The sequence below is a fragment of the Elgaria multicarinata genome, chromosome 9 (assembly GCF_023053635.1).
Source record: "Elgaria multicarinata webbii isolate HBS135686 ecotype San Diego chromosome 9, rElgMul1.1.pri, whole genome shotgun sequence".
Taxonomy (NCBI): Eukaryota; Metazoa; Chordata; class Lepidosauria; order Squamata; family Anguidae; genus Elgaria; species Elgaria multicarinata.
The window spans coordinates 24,389,549-24,414,663 of NC_086179.1; the positions used below are offsets into that span (position 1 = coordinate 24,389,549).

The following is a 25,115-nucleotide window of genomic DNA, read 5'->3' on the forward strand; positions in this document are numbered from 1 at the left end:
CAAGCCAGGCACTGTCTGAGGCTGAGCTAGCATTGGGGCAAAAATCTGCCTGGGCCTGCAAGGGCAGTGGAAGCCCCTGCGTCTGGCCCTTATAGGTTCAGGTGGATGCGCCCGGTAGTTTTTTACCCAAACACTACAGTTCCACACCCTTTTCCCCCACTGCGTTCATGGCGGCTGCCAGAGTGGGTTGGGGGGAAGAAAATATGCAATGCACTTTCCCCAAGGCTGGGGAAATTGTGTTTCTCTCTCACCACTATTGGTTAGGGGCCTTTAAGGTGCCCATCAGCAAGGGTGGGGTGGGGTGGAAACACAATTTTCCCAAGGTAGGGGATATCACTCATTTTTCCCCTCCACTCTAATGGCAGCAGCCACCTTTAAAGTCGAGGCGAAAACACGTGATTTCTCCAGCCCTGGGGAAATCTTGTCCCCTCCCCCATGCCAATCGTAGCTTTAAAGGTCCTCTTAAAACCTTGCATTCAGAGGGCCTTTAAGGCCCCAGCAGGGAGGCAAAGTACACTTTCCAGGACCTCTGGAAAGTGTACAGTCCCACCCCTGGCCAGGATAATGGCATGCTGGGGGAACTGTGCACTTTCTGGAGGCCCCGAAAAGTGCGCTTCGCTGAGCACTCGTCCAGGCAGGCTCCCCGGAACAGGGCTGGCCGAGCAGAGCCCAGTGAACTCACAGGCCGAGCCCCCCGTGAGTTCTCCAGTCCCTAGGCTGAGTTAACCATGTGCCTCACACCCACCAATTTAGCCTGGATTGTGTCTGTTCAGAAATACCCGTTGCTAGCTGTTAAATTGCATCTGAAGTGAAATTTGGGGAAATTTAGAGTAGGGGAGTTAAACCGCATTTTAGCCCAAGAGCCAGCTTCCATTTTGCAGACACTGTCCGAGGCCAAGCTAGCATTGGGGCGAAAATCCGCCTGGGCCTGCGAGGGCAGTGGACGCCCATGCATCTGCCCCTCATAGGTGCAGGCGGATGCGCCCAGTGGATTTTCACCCCAATGCTACAGTTCCGCACCCTTCCCCCCCCCCTCTGTTCATGGCAGCTGCTAGAGCTGCATTTTAGCATTAGACAAGACTGAAGGCCAAAAGGGATGTGGTAGAAGGAACGGGGACAAAAGGCCACCATATTTTTTTTGCTTAAAGCTCTTCATGCCAGTAACTAAGCCTAAGGAAAGGCATTTCAGCTTTTTGGGATGGCCGATAAATGCACAACAACACAGACACAACCAATTGAATCTGTGGTTGGGGAAAGGCAGCATAGCCTTCTGTGGATTGGGGCCCTGGGCCTTCTCCATCCCAGATTTAGAGGGTCAGCTTTAAGAGAAATTATCTGCGGGTATTTTGAGGGGAGCAAAAACCAGTGTGGTGAGGTTCGCAGCATTTCCTTGCCGTGGTAGGAAGAGTGCACATATCTTTACTAGGGGGTGAGGGGAAATAGTCTGTTGTGATCAAGAGCCCAAAGCCAATTTGAGTCATAGGCAGCGAGTGACAGCAGCATCCGCCTGACTGACTCCACCGGTTCAGCATGGTGAGAAGTCAGTGGCATGGCCTGAAGAGCAGTGGTGGTTGCCAAGGGTTCACAGAAGCATGGAAAGAGACCCCGAGTTGTAAGGCTTGTTTTAAATAAAAAGCTATTGATATTTTCTTGTCCTTCCTTTCCTTTTAACTCATTTCACAAAGGCAGCAACTTGGAATGTATCTCCCACCAGATGCTTTGGACTGCAGCTCCCATCATTCTGGCTGGGGCAAATGAACATTGTAGTCCAAACTATCAGGTGGACGTTATGCTGGGGTTAGCTGATGAGTGGTATTTCCTGTGCATATTCCATTTTACGTTCCCTTTCTGGGAGCCATTCAGAAGCAGAGCGTGAAAGCTTCCTGAAGGAACAGGGGTAGGTCTCCTGTGCTTTTCACATGCTGGCTCCCTCTGCTGTTGCTCCTCTGCTGGTGTTGTGTGTGTGCATTGCACTTTAACCCCAAACTTTCTACAAGGACCTCCAGACACCCTACATGATTCTGTACAAACACAGTTTTATCTTCACAACAGCCCTGTGTGGTAGGTTAGGCTGAGAGGGCGTGACTGGCCCAAGGTCACTCAGGGAGCTTCCTGTCTGAGTAGGCACCATGTACATTGTACATGTACATTGATGGCGCTATATAAAATAAAATAATAATAACTCAGCTCTTCTGCTTCCTAGTCGAACATGAACTGCAGTGGCTCTCACCCACTGACTTCTGCTCAAGTAGCTTCCAGGTGTGTTTATAAAATGGAGCCCTTCCACAGACTTCACCACTGGCGGTGTCTGGGTATTGGGTCTTTTGGGTGGTGGCACCTGAGCTTTGGGATTCTTTTTCCAAGGAGAGTTGCCTAGCATCTAGTTTGCTATCCAGGTGAAACCCTTTTAATTTTCCCTGGCCTTCCAGACATTTTGTTTTCTCCTGTGCTGACCTGTGTGCTGTGCAGATGAAGCGTGTGTTAATTATTACTGGCTGGGGTTGATGGGAATTGTAGTCTAACACATTTGGAGGGTGCCAGGTTGGGGAAGGCTGCCCCCGGCTGCTTGAATTGTGGTGCTTTGCATGTTCTAAAACTGTCCATCCCCAAATGCAGACAATTCTCTTCTTCTGGTTTGACATCTGCTGTTGATCAGTCAACTTAAAATAGAGTAGAAACCCCCTACTATCATTTCTTTGGCTTATGTTTGCTTTCTCTCTTGATGTGTCACACGTCTTCTCGGGTGCTGTGGAACTAGCAATACATTTTTCTCCAGCAAGTGGGTTAGTTTTCTTTTCAAGCACCCACCTTTCATCAAGGCTTTTGAAGATACAACAGCAGAAATTCTCCTTCGTCTGTGTGTTTGTGTTTTATGACTTCTATCGAGAGAGGTTCAGCATGCCAGAATTTGCTTTTCCTGCTAAACTGGAAGTAGAATACCTGTGTGTAGTTGGAAATCTTATTGACTGGATCTTGCAGGTATAGACATTTAGTATTGGTGACAGAAGTGAGCATCCTAGATTTGAAGTGCCTCTCAATCTGGGGATTTTTCAGGCAACACTCCTTCACCAGTCCTGTCATGGGTTGCTGATGTTTTCTCTGTCCTGTTCTGTCCCCCAGCTACAATGGGAATGGAGGGAACTTTGCACAAGTTGAGTGTCATATCTAACCCTACTGCCCCTGTTTTGGGATAAGGTGTTTCAGGTAATCAATCAGAATCAGATTCGGAAATAGAGGAGGTGGCGTCAGACACCAGCCAGCCTGTACCAGTGGGGGAGGAAGCTCTCACGGGTGATACCCCAGCAGGAAGTCAGCCCTCTCCAGAGCTTATCTCCCAAGGCCAAATCCTACACACTCAGTGGGAAGTGAGCTTTCTTCCGGGGAAGAGCCTTCCGACAAGCTAGCTGATGCTAGGGTCCGCTGGAAGCTCAAACACATGGAGAGGAAGGAATGCGTGAGAAAGTCAGTCCGACTAGGATTGCGCCAGAACCTGCCTCCACACCAGGCTCTCTGAAGTTACGAGCGTTTGGGAAGTGGCTTCCTATTCTTCTTGAGCGGACAATTGTCTTGTTTAGTTTGCATAGTTTTTCCTAGGGAGAAGTTTCCAAGTGGTTAGACTCTCTTCAGGTAGAAGAGGTGTTTGTTACTTAATAAAAGCTTTGTGGATTGCTTAGCAAGCCTCGTCATTTGCCTCCCATCGAATGCAGGAGTTTTCTGAGAAACACAACACTTAGGAAGGAGAATGCCTGGATGCAAAGGCCTTTTTGTTGTTGCAGACTGAACAGAAGTAAAAGTCACATGCACGAAGCTGCCCATGTTTATTTCTGACCCGTCCCACTTTTGGCTCTGATCCTGGAATGCCCCTGGAATGTGGGCCCCAGCGGGCTTTGACAGAGGTAATGCAGACCTCGACAGTAAAAATGCTCCTAGCCCATGGTCTAATTCATCAAAGGCTCTTTCATTTCATTTATTACAATTCTATCTCACCCAGTAGCCGAAGCTCTCTGGGCTGTTTACAAAAAAATTCAAGATGAAAGCTTGCTTATGTTAATCGGGTCTTTGAAAGGGAGAATGTTTTTTTTAGAAAAGGATCCAAGTCTCCCAGGATCCATTTCCACTCCAATTCAGAGTGGATATTTGGATTGGAATCCAGTTTCGCCAAATTTCATGTCATTTATTACATTTCTGGACTGTACAATAGCTGAAGTTCTCTGGACACTTTACAAAGCTTAAAAGCTGAAAAAATGTATTATAAAAACCATTTACATGCAAAACATATAAACAGACAGCACCCAGAGAGACACACGTATATCTAAAATGATTCTAAACAATCAGTAATAAGATCAATCCAGGAGGTCATTAAAACCTCATCATATACTGCCGAGCACCTGGCGCCAGAAAAATATATAGCAATGTTGGTGCCAGGCAGTTCTTATCAGGGAGTACATTGCACAATTTTTTTGGGGGGGGGGCACCACCGAATAGGCCCTCTCCTATGTTGCCACCTTCCAAACCTCCCTCAGGGGAGGCACCTGGAGGTGGGCCTCTGATGATGCATGTTGCATATTGGTAGTTTCATGCCGGAAGAGGCACACTACGACAAGTAAATGGGCCCTCCATGTTCAGGGCAATATACCAGCTGTGTAAAAACAAAAGGGCTGATGTCTTCATGCTTTGCCTGGAAGTTTTCCCAAAGCATCTGGGTGCCCATTTTTAATACTGAGTACAGGGCTAGATCAGCTTTCCCCAACCTGGTGCCCTCCAGATCTTTTGGACTACAATTTCCTTAGCCAACAAAGGTCAAGAATTATGGAAGTTGCAGTCCAAATAATCCAAGGGCACCAGGCTGGGAAGGATCTTTGGTCCATTCCCTCAGGGCTGCTTTTATGTTCGGAGTATCTCAGATTTCTTTAAGAAACTAAAACCACTGACACTTTTAGTTCTTATGGCTGCAAAGATATGTTTCAACCTATGCAGACAATGTCTCGGGAAATTTCCCAAGCTGGGAAGATGGACTAAGTGGATAGGTGGAGGGTTTAAAGCTCTATATATCTACTTGCCTCTTCCTGAAACTAGCAAGAGCAGAATCAATTTTCCTAAAATAAGATGTTCACACATGTGCTCAACGTGCATAGTACTTTATCAGGTTGCAGATGGATGCATTTCTTCTGAATTCATAAAGGTTTGAGCATCGCATTGAAGTCCTGCCTATGCTAATAATGGGGTGGTGAACTCCTTGGTTAGCCTCTTAATTGGGCTTGGAAAGCTACCCCCCCAATAAGACCTCTGAGTCCAGTTCAAAGCCAAATCAGACCAGTTGCACATCTGATGTGGTCACTGGGAGTGCAGCACCTTCTTATCCTTTCCCCAGTTGCACTCACCTGCCTGCCTACATCCCTCCCTCTGTCCTTCTGATCTTGCTGTGATAGATTGGAAGAAGGGAACAGGGGCTCTTTCTTCTACCCCCCACTCCTAGTGCAATGGGATTCCAATTCATCTGAGAACCAGAGTTGAGAGGAGGGGGAAATGCCTTCTGACCTCCCTCCCTCCTGCTATTGCTGGAACAACACGGAAATGGGGTGGGTAGGTGGGGTGGCTGAGTGTGTGGGAAGGGATTTGGGAGTGGGCAGAGGGAGGACCTGATTTCTTCTCTGGCTTGGGCTGGAATCTATGTATGTATTTATTTCATTTCTATATTGCCCAACAGCCAAAGGTCTCTGGGCTGTTCACAAAACTTAAAAACCACAAGGTGCAGCATAAAATATAAAGTATGGAAGCTTGAAACTGCAATACAAAAATACAACTAGAATAAAACAAAGCAGCAATGCTGAGATTTCAAATATAGATTTCAAATAGCAGAGCTAAAAGCTTAGGATGCTAAAATATTGGGAAAGTAATCTTCACCTGGCGTTGTAAGGAATACAATAAGTGTCAGGGGAAACTCTCTAGTGAGCTCAATCCACAGCCATGGTGGCACAGCAGAAAAGGCCCTTTTTGTGGTAGCCACCCACCTCACTTCCTTTGGAAGAGGGTGATGGAGAAGAACCCGTGAAGATGATGTTAGGGTCTGGGCAAGTACGTATGGAAGGAGGTGATCCTTCAGATAACCTGGCCCCAAGCAATTTAGGGCTTTGAAAGTTAATACCAGCACTTTGAATCAGGCCCGGACATGGACTGGCAGCCAATGCAGCTGGAAAAGTAATGGCATAATGTGATCTCATAATGTTAACGATGTTGCTGCCCTGTTATGGACCAGCTGAAGTTTTCAGACTGTTTTTGAAGTCAGCCCCATGTATAATGCATTGCAGTAATCCAGATGAGAGGCTATCAGAGCATGAATATCTGTAGTTAAGCTAACTCTGTCCAGATAAGGGAATTGTTATATCAGCCTAAGCTGATAAAATGGTGCTCCATGCCACCGACTCCACCTGTGCCTCAAGTGACAGTTCTGGGTCCAAGAATCCAAGCCGGAGAAGAACTTTGGGAAGCATATTGCTCACCTTGTGTTTAAGGTGAGTATTATGCACGGCCAAAATCTTCCATATTTCCCAAGCCAAGAAGAACAACATTTGGTGATACATCACTAGCCTATACTTTGAATTAAATGGGATGGAGGGAGGGGAAGGGGTGGCGGGAGATTTTTTTTGCTCAACTCTTTTGCCTGCTGCATTGCAATTCTGTGGCTCTTTCCCGGAGGCCTCCTTGGCTACCAGTACTCTCAGTCTTATGGCTTTAATGATGCATTCAAAGCTGGCAAAAGCTGTCACAGTGACATTAAAGGGGAGGCTGTAGTCAATCTGTGTGCTATATTTAACCTGACACTGTCAGCTAAGGGCTGCCACTTCAGCCTCGGTGGCAAGGAAAGAAACCGGGCACCTCACTTGTGATCATTCTTCCTAGCCTCACAAACATGTGTTATTTATTTATTTATTACGTGGGAATGAGCAAAGGGGGGAGGAGGAGAGGGTAGATAACTCCAGCCGGCTACCACTTTGCTCCTGACATTAATGACAACTGGCCAGTTTAGTTGTCATTAAAGAGGCAGAACATGTGAAGGGCTCTGTGTTCAGTTCTCATTAAAATGAATGTTTGATGTCTGGCAAGTAATTTTCCTGGGCTTCTCCATTGGGAGTGAACTTAGAGGAACTCTCCGAAAGAAGTCTTGACATGAGAAAAAGAGCTCCTTCAAGAGGAACGTTCCATTCTTCTATTTTCCTTTATAACCTCGAATCAATCAACAAGTGCGAAATGGCAGGGACGTGGCTTTGAAACAACCCAGGAGAAAATAAATAAATGAGACAACAGTTTGCTCAAATCTCTTTGGAAAGTGTGAATGACATTTCTCATTTCGGGCTCAGTGCAGTTAATGGAGTGATGGGATCTCAATTTCTTGATTAGCCGCAATCTTCTGGATCCAACGTTTGTGACCATCAAGATTGCTCCACACCCTGCTGGAAAGTCTGAGTCAATCACAATTTCCTTCCCTTTTGAGGATTATCCTGCACACCTATCCTACCATTATATTTTGTTTCGGGGGGGAGTTGCTTTGCTGTCGACTTCTCCCTCAACATTGGGGTCTCCCAGGGCATGGGAGGAAAGCTTCTGAAATTTGTCCCATCCAAATTTCATCCTGAATTTTGGAGTTCCAAATTTGCCAAGACTTGTATCCAAAAAGGAAACTATGCACAAGGAATTTACTATTATCCCCCATTTATATATATATATATATATTTTAGAGCACTGCACTTGTGTGGCTTGCCACAATGTTTAGTTCCTTCAGTTCATTTGTGTCTTTTCCACTTACACTTTACCAATACATTTGCACATTGTTGCTGCAAATCACCATCTTCATATGATCGTATACGTGGTGGCATCCACACTTCATGCTGTGTTTTACCACTGTGCATGTACACTTATGTGCCTTGTTGAAACACCATGGAAGAATAGACGTGAAGTTCACCTGAGCATAGATATAACGCTGCGTGGAAAGAAGGTTCATGCTACCATTCATACAAATGTATCAAAGTTTCTTTCTTCCAGTGTGTTACCAATGCCACATGTACATCAGTAATATCATGGGGAGGGGCAACGCACATGCACTGGAAGAGCACTTCCTGCCCCAAGGAGTCACAATCTGCATTGAAAGAAAAGGAATTACTAGGAGAGATAAGACTAATAAGACAGTCATGTATATTTTTGCCTGATTTCAATTGGGTTTGAGGGCTAGAGAATTAATCCAAAGAATACGTGGGGCAGGTGAATTTGGGAGGAGAGCAGAGAAAGAAGGTTTGGTACCCCAAATTTGTCAGTGGTGGGAGTTTCAAGCAGAAGGGACATTAGCAAAGTATATTTATGATAGCAGGAGGGTCTATTGTTCAGTGTTAATATACACACTTTTCATGGGTAAGATTGTGGGTTCTATTCATAGGAAGCTGCCTTATACTGAGACAAGACCATGATTCCATCTAGCCCATTATTGTCAACACTGACTGGCAGCAATGAGTCCTAGTATTGTCTACACTGGCCTAGTATTGTCTACACTGACAGGCAGTGGCTCTCCAGTGTTTCTGGCAGGATTCTTCCCCAGTCCTACCTGGAGAAGCTGGGGATCGAACCTGGGACCTTCTGCATGCCAAAAATGTGCTCTATCATACTGAGCTATGGTCCCTTCCTTCCTGGCTTCTTCAGTTAAAGAAGGGATGGAGAACCCCAAGCCCAGGGTCCACATATGGTAAACAAAGTAAAGTAGCACAGCAGTGTTGGAAAGGGACGTTGACAGAGAAGAGCTGCCACCTACATCATGAGCATGTAGGCAATACTGAGTCAGCTAGACTAATGTTTTAACTTGGTATAAGCTTCATAGGTGCGTGTGTAGAAGACCATCAAGCTGAGGGTGGCAGAGTTGCTAAGGGAGAGCAAATTTTGCTTGCTATGTGGAAGAGAAACTGATGAGGCTTTTTTTAATGTTCAGAAGAGATGTGCATTGCAGTGCTGAAGAGGGGGGTGCATAGTAAACAATGCACAGCAGATGATAAGAAAGCAAAGGATCTATGATATGGTGGAGGCATTGTTACAGAAGGAAGAGAAGGTAGTTTTGCTGGCGATGTTAATTCTTTTTGTTGGTGGTGAAACGGTCAACACATAAAAGTAACCATTCTTGAGTGAATACAGGGGATATTTACAGGAGGAGGAGGGTGGGGTGGGTTTGTGTGGGCTAGAGATGTATAAGCAATTAACTTCAGAGATCTTAGGGTTGTGCTGGACAGCTCGATGAAAATGTCAACCCAGTGTATGGCCACTGTAAAGAAGGCAAACTCCATGTTAGGCATTATAAGAAAAGGAATTAAGAATATAACTGTCAGTTTCATCCTGCCTTCATACAAATCTATGGTGTGACCACACTTAGACTACTGTGTACAGTTCTGGTCACCACACCTAAAAAAGGATATTGTAGAGCTGGAAAAAGTGCAGAAAAGAGCAACTAAAATGATTAAGGCGCTGGAGCATCTCCCCTATGAGGGAAGGTTACAGCAACTGGGATTGTTTAGCTTGGAGAAAAGCAGGCTAAGGGGAGACATGATGGAGGTGTACAAAATCATCCATGGTGTGGAGAATGTGGACAGGGAGGCATTTCTTTCCCTTTCCCAAAATTCTAGAACCTGGGGTCATCCCATGAAGCTGATTGGTGGTAGATTCAGGACAAATAAAAGGAAGGATTTCTTCACACTGCGCATAGTTAAATTATGGAATTCACTACCACAAGATGTAGTGGTAACCACCAATTTGGATGGCTTTAAAAGGGAGTTGGATAAATTCCTGGTGGAAAAGGCTATCAATGGCTACTAGCCCTGATGGTTATGTGCTACCTCCAGTATGCGAGGCAGTAAGCCTGTGTGCACCAGTTGCTGGGGAACATGGGTGGGAGGGTGCCCTTGCATTGTGTCCTGCTTTGTTGGTCCCCAGCCGACAGCTGGTTAGCCACTGTTTGAACAGAGTGCTGGACTAGATGGACCCTTGGTCTGATCCAGCATGGCTTTTTATATTCTTATGTTTTTGACCTGAATTTTCCCTAGTTCGTGCCTTCTGTTACTCGGCATAAACCTGAATGCAATCTGCAATCGAAGTCCGTTCCTTTCCGCACTTGCGAGGCAATTTACAGCACACTAAAAAATGTGTTCAAAAGATTTGTATGATTTGAAATAAAACGTGCATATGTGTTTTTGGAAGATGCTCACAAACACACTTTAATCAATGGAAGTAAAATGCGTACATTACAAAGATGTGCACAATTGAGGCAGACATTTGAGAAGCTGCAAAAAACGCACACATGTTTGCATGCAAAAAAGAAAACAAAAAACAAAACAAAAATCTTGCAATCTTATAACAGACATGAGTCAGAGCAAGCTTCAAGGTGGGATTCAGAGTAGGGGTGTGCACGGACCCCCAATCCGCTTCGTGGCCCTATCCGGAAAATCCGGACCGGGCCCGATCCTCTTCGCGCCGCTCCGCGCGTCTCCCGCTCCGCTCCGCGGAGCGAGATCAGGGTTCACCGCCGTCACTATATGGACTGTGGCGCCGGCGCCAGAGAAACCACCCACCCACCCCGCCCCCTTACCTTCCTCCGTCGCGGGATTCAATTGAGGCCCCGGTTGAAGCCGGAAGAGGCCTCGGCCTTCACTTCCAGCTTCAACCGGGGCTTCAATTGAAACCAGCGACGGAGGAAGGTAAGCGTCCCTCCTCCCTGCTCCCTTACCTGGTGCTGCCGCTGCCGCCGGTGCATGGATGGCGGCGCCGCAGCGCCAGATTAGTCCCCCTCCCCCCCACTTACCTTCAGGCGAAGCTCCGGATTGAGGCGATCCTCTTCGCCTCGATCCTCCGGCCCCCCAATCCTCTTCGCCTCCGCCTTAAGGGTAGGCGAAGCCCCCTGCTCCGCTCCTGCTTCTCCGGTTCGAGGAGAAGCGGAGCACATCCCTAATTCAGAGAAACTGAATGAGTTTGACTTTTGCTGATTATTGACCACAACTAGAGTTGTTACAAACTGATGAAGGTGATGCCATAATAACTGGTTAGTCTTTAAAGTGCCACTTCACACCTAGTTTACAAGAAATCGAGGAGGGGCACTTGTTTAAGAGGATTGGAGTGGGAAGAATGGCCCATGTTGAGAGGGCCACCCAGTGTGATGCCCCCCCCCCCCCAAGTAGAAGCTTACAAGGTAAGTGCTGGCTGCTCTGCTGGTGTAGTGTGTCCTTTTGGACAAGGTGTGCTGGACTCCTTCCTCTTTCTCTGCCTCCTCCCCACATTTGTTTCTGAAGTGAGTCATTTGAAGCATCTCTTGAAGCTCTGGCATCTGCTTCTCCTTGTGCCTTGGGGGTTGATCTTCAGCTTCCACCATCACCAGTGGAAAATGTCAAAGGCCCTGGACGTTGGAGTTCTACCCCTTGATAGGCTGGAGTGTAAAGCTGAAAACAACAGAATGAAATTTAATAGGGATAAATGTCAAGTTCTACATCTAGGAAAAAGAAACCAAATGAACAGTTACAAGATGGGGGATACTTGGCTCAGCAATACTACAAACGAGAAGGATCTTGGAATTGTTGTAGACTGCAAGCTGATTAGGAGCCAACAGTGTGATGTGGCTGCAAAAAAAGCAAATGCTATTTTGGGCCTAGTATTACTCCAGGGCATTGAGGGGAGTGAATGTAGCCACCACAAAAACTAATCACTCTGAGGTGGCTGAGGATACTGTCTATATTTTAATTTCTATTCTACATCTCACCATTGCTCTGCGGTCTCGCAGGCTGCCTGCACTTCCTGATCTGAGAAGGCCCTGTGGGAGGAATAAATTTGTGACGTCTTCCCCTGGCTGGAAGTGCGGGAAGCTAAGGAGTTGCAGGCTGTCAGAGAGATGACTGTATGATGAAAGACAGGACACTCTCACACACTCCTTAGCCATCCCATAAGTAAGGTAAGCACAAGAACCCTGAACCAAACCCGTGAGAATTTTTCCAAAATTTCTTTTCTTTTGAATCCCATTTTGAAAGCAATTTCTTTTAGAATCATAGAATCATAGAATAGCAGAGTTGGAAGGGGCCTACAAGGCCATCGAGTCCAATCCCCTGCTCAGTGCAGGGATCCATCCTAAAGCATCCCTGACAGATGGTTGTCCAGCTGCCTCTTGAAGGCCTCTAGTGTGGGAGAGCCCACAACCTCACCAGGCAAGTGATTCCATTGTCGTACTGCTCTAAAAGTCAGGAAGTTTTTCCTGATGTCCAGCTGGAATCTGGCTTCCTTTAACGTGAGCCCGTTATTCCGTGTCCTGCACTCAGGGAGGATCAAGAAGAGTTCCTGGCCCTCCTCTGTGTGACAACTTTTTAAGTATTTGAAGAGTGCTATCATGTCTCCCCTCAATCTTCTCTTCTCCAGGCTAAACATGCCCAGTTCCTTCAGTCTTTCTTCATAGGGCTTTGTTTCCAGACAAATTCCAGACAATTTTATATCAAATTGAATGAGAATGGCTGGAATTTTCAGGGGAGAAATTTTCGGCACAGCACTAGTTCAAACAGTCAAGGAGTCCTGATTCATCAGAAGCCTGCCTGCCTGACCTTAGCCATAATCAGGGAGTGAAATGTGCTTATTCACCCCATTGATACCAATGGTTCTAAGCTTGCTGAATTTTTCTGTTTGATTGTGAGCCTGGATGGTCTGAGTGCTGGGGAAATTTCTCCCTGTAAGAAAAGGACCACCTTGAAAATATAGGCCAGGATCTTCTCTCTCTCTCCTCCTACCCCACCCCACAGCCAGCAATGACTGTGTTACTTGGAGGAAAGACATTTGTGTCCTCCTCTCCATGACTGACTAACAGCTTATCTTTCTTGCATTAAAAGCGATCATCTTGAAAGCCCTTCGGTTTGCCCATCAGTGAAATGCAGATTAAAGCCATGTAATTCTCCTAGGGTGTTTTTGTTCCTACTCCTCTTTGTCATCCCTGCCTGTTTGAGGCAACACATGTCTTTTCTTCTTCTGCCTTGTGTCACTACTTCATATGGAGTGTGGGAATGGCTATGCCCAGCTACAACGCTTGTGTGGGAGAGACTGTGTGTTCCTCTGGAACTGGGCCATGACATCATTTCTTTCATCTTGGCAGCTATTTGTTTTCACCTCTGGATTGAAGATCATCTAAGCCAGGGTCAGAAGATCAATTATTATTTTTAAACGCCCCCTTTTTTTGTGAATTTAACAGAACAGAACAGGTAATTATTTTTTATTTATTTATTTATTTATTTATTGCATTTGTATTACTGCCCCATAGCCGAAGCTCTCTGGGCGGTTCACATAAATAAATAGTTACATAATAAAGAAGAGCAAAAATGACATGCATAGGAATGTAATTTTTTTAATCAAATATGCCATTCTTAAAAAAAGTGAGGGGGGAGAGTTATGCATAGGTTTCAAGAAAAGCAGACCAAATACCAATGTATTTATTCACTTACAATTGGCGCCCATATACCACCCATCCATTGCATTATGGGAGGTGAACATTTATCCTTCCAATATAATATAAGTGTTTTGGCTATCATAAGGGGTCAGAAAATCCATTTGCGTTTACCATGCGTCAACTTCCAAGAAACTGGTAGGGAGGACATGCACATTGTTCGATATCAAAGACTGTTCCTATACAAAGTTTATCCCTATTATGACCTCCTCCCAATAGGAGGCAACTATTGGGCATTGTCAAAACATATGAATAAAAGAAGCATTAAGTGGACTCCACAATGCTTCATTTATAAGGGCTTGTCTAATTTGTGTAATTGTTGGAGATGTTCGATTAATGTTGTGTTATTGGAAATTGGGGGGGGGGGGGGCAAATGCAGATGGTCTTTGCACTGCATTTGTAGCCAAAGGCATTTCACTTTGGAGAACAGAAGAATTATCCTAACAGAAGATGGGACCTCACAGACTAGCATAGGAATAGATCCACTTGCAAGCTACTGTATGAGCATTATTTTCTCACTGGGAATGGTTTGTGGGTATATTTAAGTATGTTGCGTTTAATATCATTGTGATGAAAACATTGTGATGAACATAATCTAGGGATGAGTGAATCTGTCAGTTTCACTTCCTGTATTTGGACTTTTTAAATCTCATGTTCTCTCCCCCACCCCTTCCCCATATTTGAAAACTTTCCTGAACTATGAGAATTTTGGTAAATTTGTATCAAGACAGAACTGAAATTCTTGCTCATCTTCACTGGTCAAATTCAATAGGAACAGCTATTCCCAAAATGGAGAGGACTGTTATTACCTGCCTGCCATACAGCTGTTGAGATGGTTGTGAATTTGGGAAAATTCCTATCAAAATGAACTGAATTGAAATCCCCACGCTTCCTTAGAAATGCATGGTGCTAATCAGAAACAACACTATATGTCTGCTATCTGGTTCAGAATACGATTTTGTCTAACTTGTAATTCTCAGATGCAATATGAATGGAATGTTATTTTCCTCTAGATTCTTCTATGTTCTCTAATGAAAAAAAGAATCAGCTTCAAATTCTGTGGGGGGGGGAGGTTAGTGTGTGTCTGTCTGTCTGTGCAAATCAGAGATAATTCTGGAGGGGGCAGGGAAAATTCACCCCAAAGTTCAGTGTGGCTTATCTGTTGCGGTAGCAGCAATGACGTCTTTTTCTTCTTTTTGAAACTGATCTGTGCTGCCACATACTGTAGGTGCGTGCTGCCTCTGGCAAGAAAACAGAAGAAAAAGCAAAGCAAAAAAAAAGTCACTATAACAAAGAGTTAGCAGGCCTGAACTTTGGGGCAAATTTCACATTACAAGTCGGAGAAATTACCTTCCTAAATTCTCCATTTGCAGATTTAGCAGGAGGGTACAATTCCTCTATTTCCAGTGTTCGGATGTGAGTTTTGCAGCTTTTGCAGCCAAAACAGCACTACCTACACATAAGAGGAAAGTATTAGTGGGCTTGAGAAAACTGTAAGTTTTGCAGGAGTACAAAACATCTTAAGCACCCCCACAACACACACACATACATGCTAAGGCAGGGCACTCATAAAGCTTTTTTATTCCCATTTTAATATACATACACAGATTTCTATGCAGTGAATACATTTGAAATGCATAGAACTTCCTAGCAATTAGACATAGGCTTCAATAGAAGCAGACTAAATATTAAAATAAGTATTCATTTGCCACCCCTTCGAATGTTGAAAGCATTGTCTGGCCCTCAGTCCACTGCATTATAGGAGGTGAGTGTTCTTCCTTCCAATGTTGCAATATCAATCTTTTAGCTGTGAAAAGGGTGCAGAGAATCCATTTACACTGACCATGTCTTAATTTGTGTGTATATCACTGAATATTAAAGACTGTTGCAGTACAAAATTTATCTGTGTAATAACCTCCTCCCCAAAACGAGCAACTACTGGACATTGCCAAAACATATATTTAATTGAGGCATTAGCTTCATTGCACCACCAGCAATTAGGCAATCCCGAAGTTGTGGTGTCCAGTAGATATGAAACAACAGTTTTTTGTTGAGTAAGATGCACCCTAAGATCCTTAGATGTGACAGGTAGATGCCAAAGCAGCAATCCAGTGATTAGATGTTTTGTGGTGGTGCCTGTAGCAGTTTCTCAAATTACCAAATGTGCCCCAACTTTTGTAGACTCCTGCATGGGATGCTGATTGACTACTGGAAGGGGATGCAAAATTGTGGGGGGGGGAGGGAGTATCGTGAAGCAGGGGCTAGCTGGCTGGCTGAGCAGTGAAAAGTTCCCTCCACACTGCAGGTAGTATGTGTGTCTTCTATAGCTTGGGATTTGAAATAAAGGCTAAATACAATCTCCTTTGGGGTGTTTGCATCATCATCATCATCATCATAGAACCATAGAATAGCAGAGTTGGAAGGGGCCTACAAGGCCATCGAGTCCAACCCCCTGCTCAATGCAGGAATCCACCCTAAAATAATAATAATAATAATAATAATAATAATAATAATAATAATAATAATAATTTATTACCGGCCTCTCCCTCTGGGTCGAGGCAGGGAACAATGTGGAATACAAAATATTATAAAACACATAAAACAGATTAAAACATAGAAGAACACCAACCCTAATACATTATTAAAATAACTGCCAGCCAGCTATACTTAGCTGTGTTTGCAATGAAATTACTGTCCGGGCTAGGCTTTGACACTCCCTACCCCCAAGAAAGTGGTGAAATTTTAAGCCAATCAAATGTAGAGCAATCAACATCAGAAGACAATTTAGGTGGGTTTTTTTGGGGGGGGGTGACTTTTTAATTTAGGATTTTTGGGAGTGGGGTTGTTGGCTCCTCCCTTTTTTTTAAAGAGTTCTATAAAACAAAACACAACCTTGTAATTTCTGAACTGTTTCCCAGCCAAACTGATTGGTCTTTGCTCATCACTGGGATGTTCTGGCCCTGTTTCAGCTTCACTTTGCACTTGTGGACAGTGATGCAGAATCAGGACCACTGTGCTTAGGTCAGCAGAGTATCTTAATTGGTCTGTCTGTTTCACATACAAGTGAGGGATTTTCCAGACGAACGATAAAAAATGCCATCACAGGTAATTGTGAAGTAGAATAAAAATGTGATGTTCTTTTAGAAGGTCTAGCTGTTTTTCTCAAAGTTAAACCAAGAACCTGAAATGCACAGTTGAAAAAGGTTGAGTGGTTTATTTATTATATTCCTGTCTTGGGCAAATTGAAGAAAAGTGAAAAGTGGTGTGTGTGTGTGTGTGTGTTTGTGTGTGTGTGTGTGTGTGTGTGTGTTATTTTCAGATCACTCTGTGGAGATGCGTAGGCACTTGTTTCAGTGCTTGGCAAAGATTAACCACTTACAATAAATTATTGTACCATAAGTTGGGTATGATTCATAACATATGGGGATGAACAAAAGAGAACAACAATACAACATGGAGATTGTTTTGAGTCATGTTGGTGGTTTGTAAAAATGATGAGATTGTCCTTCTCTCTAAATGTGGAAGATTTTAATTAGGACTGCATAGCATTTTTGGGTGAAGGTTTAGAAAAGGGGAAGAAACGGCCTTCAATAAAATTATCAACAACAATCTTTGACTTTACCTTTAAAACTTTCAATAGCTTTACTTGACCTTCAGCCTTTATGTTCCAGTTTGCCTGGGCCTGTGACCTTTATTCCTCCAACTCCTTTGGCTGTTTTGCTGAGTTTGCACTGACTAGAGAAATGTGCATTGTATTTTCTCTTTTGTCTTTATTGCTGCAGGGAGTGAACTACAATCATTCACTTAATTAGCCCTTGTCCACTCCTATCTTCTTCATTTAAGAAGGTGTAAGGGAGACCTGGGTGTAAGAATGGGACAACTGTCCTCCCCCAGGCCAAGAAATCCAATCTAGGAATAATCTGCAAAAAATGGATTCATTTCCAAGGTGCCCAATAGACACATAGCCAGTTCATCCAGACCCTAATTGGGATCTGTATTGGATCCTTTGGCCTTTGTATGAAGTTATGACATCGTTATTGAATGCCAAACTATAAATTAGATCTGTATTGGACATCTTTGGTATTGGTATGGAGCGATGACATCATCACTGAATGCCCGGGCCTACAAACTAAACACCCAACTGCAGTCTTAATACCATAAATGGGGACTTCCTAGCACTGGCACTTCTACTTCACATTTCTTACCGTGGGAATTGGGAATGACTAGCTGAGTTCAGTTGTGGAATGAACGGTTAGTGTGGGGTCTTTGATTGTGGATGCTGATCTAGATGGTTCCTAGATTCCTGGAAACTCAGAGAAGTTTTACAGTAACCCTCTCACCAAATGCAAAAACCTGACAAACACAAAATCCAGCTGCAGCATATCCCTACGCTTAGCCTGAGGATTGCATGCAATTCCTGAGAAGCAAACACACGTTTATTACATGGCAAATGGATTGTGACTTGAGCTGCACATTTTTGGAGACGTGTGATTTCTCAGCAACCACGCTGAAGGTGATGACTTTTCTTTGCTACAGATGATGGCATCAGGAGAGGTGACCATCCAGCAATACGGGAGAGACATGTTCCCTTCATTCCTCAGGTTGGCTTAGAAGATGCCAATGTCACCCTTGACGGTAGCAGCAAGAGCAGAGAACGCTGAATCCGAGTCTCCAAAGGTAACAACTTTTAAGTTCCTCTTTGATTTCAACTAGGAAAGTGGGATGAATAAAGATGAAATGAATTCCCATTGTCTCGCATTCTTACTGCCTTTCTTTGAGGGCTGGCTTCTTCGTTCATTGTTATAGTTTTTAATTCAAGATGACAAGGAGCTCAACTAGGAGATCCCAGGGGTGCGTCCTCACTTTTAAAAATGCCTCATTGCAGCAGTCTCAGGGACAGTATTTCCTGTCTCTAGGTCATACTGCATCCTACAGCCATGGAAGGAAAGAGGGGCATTTTATGGCTAAGTAGCAAAGAGATGTGATGAGTAAATAAGGCAAAATCAATCAATCACTTCTTTTGATGATCCATATTTGATTTTTCTCCTGAGGATTTCCCCATTTATTTGGTTTTGGCCGCTTTGCTAATGAATGGGCTTTTCTTTTATCCCATTGTGTGCTGCTGAAGAGTTGCCATTTCTGCGCTGCAGCATTACAAGATTACTATTGTTGTTTTATCATGTAATGATTAGTGAACGTGTTGCATGGAGCGCGTGGATTCAGCCTTTGGGGAAAACTCACAATTCGCCCTCCGTGATTTTAATGCTTTGCGCTCTCCCCTGAGCCTACTCACATCTCTTTATCTGAGAGCAAGAGAGGACTTGGCGTTGCGAGGCAGAGGGATGGCTCAGATTAGAGGAGGCAGGGAACCAAGAATGAGCAGAGTACCCGTCCTGCGGCTCAGATTAGGCAAAAGCTCTTGTACAGGTTGGCCGTATTGCATGATGATCTATCCTCTCTGCTCCCTTGCTGTTGAAGAGGGTTGTGTTATTATTGGCTTGTTGCTCTTTAGTACAGGAGTGTTGAACTTCTTTCAGCCCTCAGGCTGAATTCATTTTTGGAGAAGCTCTTGAGGGATGTATTCTTGAAGGTGGGTGGAAACCCAAGGCAAAAGGGGGAGGGGCCAGCATATTTTAGACCGAAGCTTTTCCTGCCAATACCTATGCTTTCCGAGAGGCATTTCAACCTTCTAGAATTGTGGGAAGGGGAGCTGTGCAAAAGCCAGGGAACCACCAAATGATAGGCGGCAAGGCCAACTGGGGAACCCTGAAGGGCCGTATGGGGACTCCTGGCAAACCACATTTGGCTTGCAGGTCTGAGGTTCGACACCCCTGCTTTAGTATCTTTCTTTGGCCAGAGCTTAGCGATGTTGCACTATTTGACCTTTCAGTGTGATGCCTTCAGGCTCAGAGCCTACTAAGAGCTTAACCTTCTTCTAGGGTAGTTCAAAAAGCAATACCAGTTTCTTTCGGAAGGTGAAGAGTCATTCCAGGAGATCGTTTCAGGAGATTTTCTTTTCCCCAACGTAACTTTTACCTCTAACAAGCCCGTCCCTCCGTGCTCTTTAAGTGAACCATTGAACAAAATTAAGGGCCAACTTCATTGTCTCAAAATACTGGTGGGCCTCCTTTTGATTATTATTATTATTATTATTTATTTATATAGCACCATCAATGTACATGGTGCTGTACAGATTACACAGTAAATAGCAAGACCCTGCCGCATAGGCTTACAATCTTTGATGTGTCCATTCTGCCCTATTTGCCATTCATGTTTGTCTTCCAGTTTTGTGGGAACTTATTTTAAAATTCCAGAACAAGGCTGCTTGGTTATTCCAGGTTCATTCTCATCAGGAACCCAGTGATCATCTGGGATACCACTTTGTATTTCACCTCTGACTTGTTCCCCATTAAGTTTTCTGAGGATTAAGGATTCAGTTGGGACTGGGGGCAAATGGTAAGACCCGGTTGCTAGTCTGAGAGCTGAGCATTTTATCTCTCTCATGATCCCCACCTCCCTGAGAGTCTAATGTAAACAGACAAGGCAGAACAGCACATGGGAAGAGAACAAACCTTGCTCAGAGTTGCAAAGAAGGTCAACAGCAGAGCTGTGATCAAAACTCTCCCATCTTGACCTAAGTTACTATCCAGTTTGCAATTCACTCACATCTCTGAATATTAGTAAATCAGCCAGGCAGACCTTTCACCTGATCTCCCTTAACCTTTTCTTCGGGTCTCAGAAATATGAAGCGAACCCTGCTTCCAAGTAAAATCAATAATTAAAAAATGAATATGTAATGCCAACAAACTTGATGGAAAGCTTCTGTGTTATCGAAAGATTATGAAGCCATAAAGGTCTTCTGGGCAATTAACAGGGGGGAGCATATTATCAGAACCAATCAGTGTGTGTGTGTGTGTGCACACGCAATTGTGTACACACATACACAGAGTTCTGATTGATTTATCAGCAGAGCTTCTATCCAGATCTGAGGACATAATGGGTCCTCACAGCCAGGTCATGCGAACCCTGTATTCATTGCTTGGAGTGTCTTTCCTTGCCCAAATCCTACCATGCTTATATAGCAAACAGGACATCTGGCTCAGTCCTCATGGATCTTGCATGTGTATGCTCTCACTTCATCCCTGCTTCCCCATCTCCATCCTCTCCCACCATCCTAGAAAAATATATATGTGGATTTTGATCACAACGAAAGATCTAGGAATCTCATTTACCATGAGCGTGGAAGATTCCTGGTAGGCTGGAAGGCAGGGAGGACACATGAGTAGCATCATCAGATGAACTTGGCCATAGTTTCAGCCTATGTAAGGTGACCACATGGAAAAGAGGACAGGGCTCCTGTATCTTTAACAGTTGTATAGAAAAGGGAATTTCAGTAGGTGTCATTTGTATGCATGCAGCACCTGGTGAAATTCCCTCTTCATCACAACAGTTAAAGCTGTAGGAGCCGTGCCCTCTTTTGTATCTGGCCACATTTTTACTTAAAAATTTATGTTACATTTAGTTTTCATGTACGTCCTGACTCTCTGGGGCTCCTGGGAAGGCAAATCTGTATTAAAAACAAGTACAAGGGTGAACAGGCAACTTTTTCTTTTTCTTTTTTTTTGCTACAGCAGAACTACCTCCGAAACTAATCATTGCTGAAATCGGCTGGCAATTTCGCGGCAGTGATTTGGTGGGGGTGGGGAATGTAACCTGTGGTGGATTCTGGATGTTGGAAATCCCCCTCCACACACACCCTTCTGAAATCTGTCCCCCCCCCCACTATATACAGACTGCAGTCTTAATGATTAACCAGCTTGTTTTAGAGGTTTTGTGTGTTTTTTAAGGGGGAAAAAAGAATAAATATTTTGTAACGTCTCGCTGTGTTGCTTGTGGTTTTATAAATTCGAAGGAAGGTTGGTATTTTATACACACACACACACACACAGAATATAGTATATTTCAAACAGAAAAAATAATCATTGATTTGTTTGAAAAAATAAATCCTCATACTCAAAAAAAGAATGGCTCAGTCCTAAGATTTACTAACTTTCAAGATGGGTTTTGGGCATCAGACAAACAAGACTCCTGCCTATGATACGTCATGTCACCTCTGCAGTTCTTTTTTGTAAGGTGCTGCACGCCTCTGTTGTTTGGGGGCACTGCAGAATAACGCAGCGACTTTTGCCAGAACAAAATAAGTGATGGTTATAGCTTCTACTGATCTAACTTTAGTTATTCAAAGAATCCAAGCACACAGGCCTCTCTCCGTGGCCCAGGTGTTTGGAACAAAAATAAGATGAAATCGATTTGCCTTCCTATATATCCCACGTTATTGGCTTGACATCTGATTGCCCTGAGAACAAAAGAAGTGGATGCATGACTTCCCAAGTTCCAGTTTTCACTCACTAGAACGTTCCTGCAAAAATAAAGGAGAAAGAAAGATTAAACGAAAGATTGTCTTATAATGCAATTGCATACGTGTTTACTCAGAAGCCAGTCACATTGTGTTGAAAGGGGTTTACTCCCTGGTATAGGATTGTAGACTTAGACATGTTTATTTGCAAACAACAGCAGCGTGCTGGGAATCACGGCATCACTGTCTGATTTATGAATGTGCACATGTCGATTTAAAGAAAACATCAACAACCTGTTTCCATGCTATGATGGGAGTGATTTAGGGGAATGACTTACAGAATCATCTCTGTGGGCGACCAGCAATCTATGAGAAGGAGCCCAATGTCAGTTGCATTGCTGCTTTCTCCTTCCCCTAATAGGAGGTGGCATTTAGCTTTGAAATTGATTCAGAATAATGTTGCAAGGAATATTAATATTGCCTTATTATGAAGCATCATCTTCACTGGCTGATTCAGATAGCCATGGAGGAGACCCAGAGGCAATTTGCAAGATTCACAGTATTATCCAAAGTATGTCTACTGAAGAGTCAGTCACACTGAATTCAATGGGGCTTACTGCCATGTAAGTGCGTGTAGCATGACAGTTTAGGTAGCACACTTAACTTGTAGTTGAATCTGTGACCTGTCTCAATTAATAAATGGATATGTTTCATTGATTATCTAGTACCTGAAAAATTATGGTGTTTTAGAGTTTGATTGTACCATGGATACCATCTAGTCCAGTGCCTTGTTCAGTATAGAAATATGGCAGGTGCAGAATCCCAGAGAGTTGGCCACCAAGCTTCTGCTTAAATACTTCCAGTGAAGGTAGACTATTGAGAACAAAACCCAGCTCCTGCAAGTGACGTGTTCCTTTGGATTACCCCTGCTCAAAAGCCAGGCCTGTGTGCACTCTGGGATAAAAATGAATTGACTTGCAGTAGGTTCAGAACAGAGAGGAGAGTTTTCTGTCATGGAATGTGGAATTAATTTCTAGGACTCACTGCCATAAGATTTGATGATAGCCACCAACTTATATGGCTCTCAAAGGGGATTAGACAAATTCATGGAGGACAGGTCTATTAGTCATGATAGCAAGTTGGAACCACCATGTTCAGAAGAAGTGGGCCATAGAATAGAGGCAGGGTTGGCAGGTTTGGGCACCTGCCAGGGGCCAATATCTCAGGAAGGGTCTACTCCTAAGAGCCTGGTGGACTTGCTCCTCTTCACCTCTTTGTTCACCCTTTTCTTGCTCTGTCCCAGGCAACAGTGGACTAAAACCAGCCCTGAACCAGGGGTTCACAACCTGTGCTCCATGGCTGCATGCACCCCCAGTCCCCCCAGGGTGCCCTGACCCCAGTGCTGAATCCACCATGCTAATTTCCCACCAATTGTACCATTGTAGTTGTGGTGGCCACCACTGGGGCCTAATCTACACCAAGCAGGATATTGCACTATGAAAGTAGTATGAAAGCGGTATATGGTATGTGTCACTGGGCCCCAACAGTTGTCAGTGCACTTCAATACTGCTAAAAAGCAGTAGTGTGGCTCCTGCCTCTTATATACCACTTTCATACAGCTTTCATAGTGCAATATCCTGCTTGGTGTAGATGTGTCTGCCACCACTGATCGCTAGCCTTCACTCCACCACCTCCCTCAGAAATCCTGCTACAGATGACTCAACCCACTAGTAGCAACAGCGAACTGCAGTGCAATTAGAGACATAGATTTTGTAAAAAACATTCCATCTGAGTCAGGTCTTTTTTTGACCTGTGCTCTGCCAAATAGGATTTTTATTTCCAGTTTTCTGAATTTGGGCAAATTCACATTTGTGCAAAGTCACACCAGCAAAAATGTGTAGATCCCCAAAAAATGAACGACCCCCACCCCCCAATGCACATTTTATGTTTTAGCTTTTAGAGGAAATGCACATTTTTGACAAACTAGCTAAAAGTGGGCTAGATGGAACAATTATTAGGTGGATTCACAGTTGGCTACAGAATCGGACTCAAAGAGTACTTATCAATGGAACCTTCTCAAACTGGGGAGAGGCAATGAGTGGGGTACCACAGGGCTCAGTCCTGGGCCCAGTGCTCTTCAACATTTTTATTAATGATTTGGATGAGGAGGTGCAGGAAATGCTTATCAAATTTGCAGATGACACAAAATTGGGTGGGATAGCTAATACCCTGGAAGACAGAAACAAACTTCAGAGTGATCTTGATAGGCTGGAGTGCTGGACTGAAAACAACAGGATGAAATTTAATAGGGATAAATGCCAAGTTCTACATTTAGGAAATAGAAACCAAAGGCACAGTTACAAGATGGGGGATACTTGGCTCAGCAATACTACAAACGAGAAGGATCTTGGAATTGTTGTAGACTGCAAGCTGAATATGAACCAACAGTGCGATATGGCTGCAAGAAAGGCCAATGCTATTTTGGGCTGCATTAATAGAAGTATAGCTTCCAAATCACATGGGGTACTGGTTCCTCTCTATTCGGCCCTGGTTAGGCCTCATCTAGAGTATTGCGTCCAGTTCTGGGCTCCACAATTCAAGAAGGACCCAGACAAGCTGGAGCGTGTTCAGAGGAGGGCAACCAGGATGATCAGGGGTCTGGAAACAAAGCCCTATGAAGAGAGACTGAAAGAACTGGGTATGTTTAGCCTGGAGAAGAGAAGATTGAGGGGAGACATGATAGCACTCTTCAAATACTTAAAAGGTTGTCACACAGAGGAGGGCCAGGATCTCTTCTCGATCCTCCCAGAATGCAGGACACAGAATAACGGGCTCAAGTTAAAGGAAACCAGATTCCAGCTGGACATCAGGAAAAACTTCCTGACTGTTAGAGCAGTACGACAATGGAATCAGTTACCTAGGGAGGTTGTGGGCTCTCCCACACTAGAGGCCTTCAAGAGGCAGCTGGACAAGCATCTGTCAGGGATGCTTTAGGGTGGATTCCTGCATTGAGCAGGGGGTTGGACTCGATGGCCTTGTAGGCCCCTTCCAACTCTGCTATTCTATGATTCTATGACCAGTTTATGTTTTTTAAATGTGTTTTTCTACAACTAAATTTGCTTAAAATTCTGAAAAGTTAAAAAAATGAACCACACGCCCGCAAAATCCACATGACTCATAAAAATCCAAACTCATTCCATTCCATTCCATTGTGGATTTCTCTGATTTCTCTAATTGGGATTATTGGGATGTACGTTTGTGTGAATG

General features: G+C 44.1%; 1 protein-coding gene across 5 annotated transcripts in view; it reads left to right on the forward strand.

The window, feature by feature from the left end:
* Window positions 1-25,115, forward strand: part of CHRM2 (cholinergic receptor muscarinic 2) — a 193,109-nt gene that overhangs the window by 43,581 nt on the left and 124,413 nt on the right. For 3 of the 5 annotated variants that reach the window (XM_063135044.1, XM_063135040.1, XM_063135039.1), the window contains one exon: window positions 18,029-18,169. The gene's annotated coding sequence lies outside the window, so the exon portion shown is untranslated. Of the gene's footprint in view, window positions 1-13,190; window positions 13,251-18,028; window positions 18,170-21,123; window positions 21,268-25,115 lie in introns of those variants that run through there. The other 2 variants (XR_010025860.1, XM_063135043.1) reach the window with 2 other exon arrangements.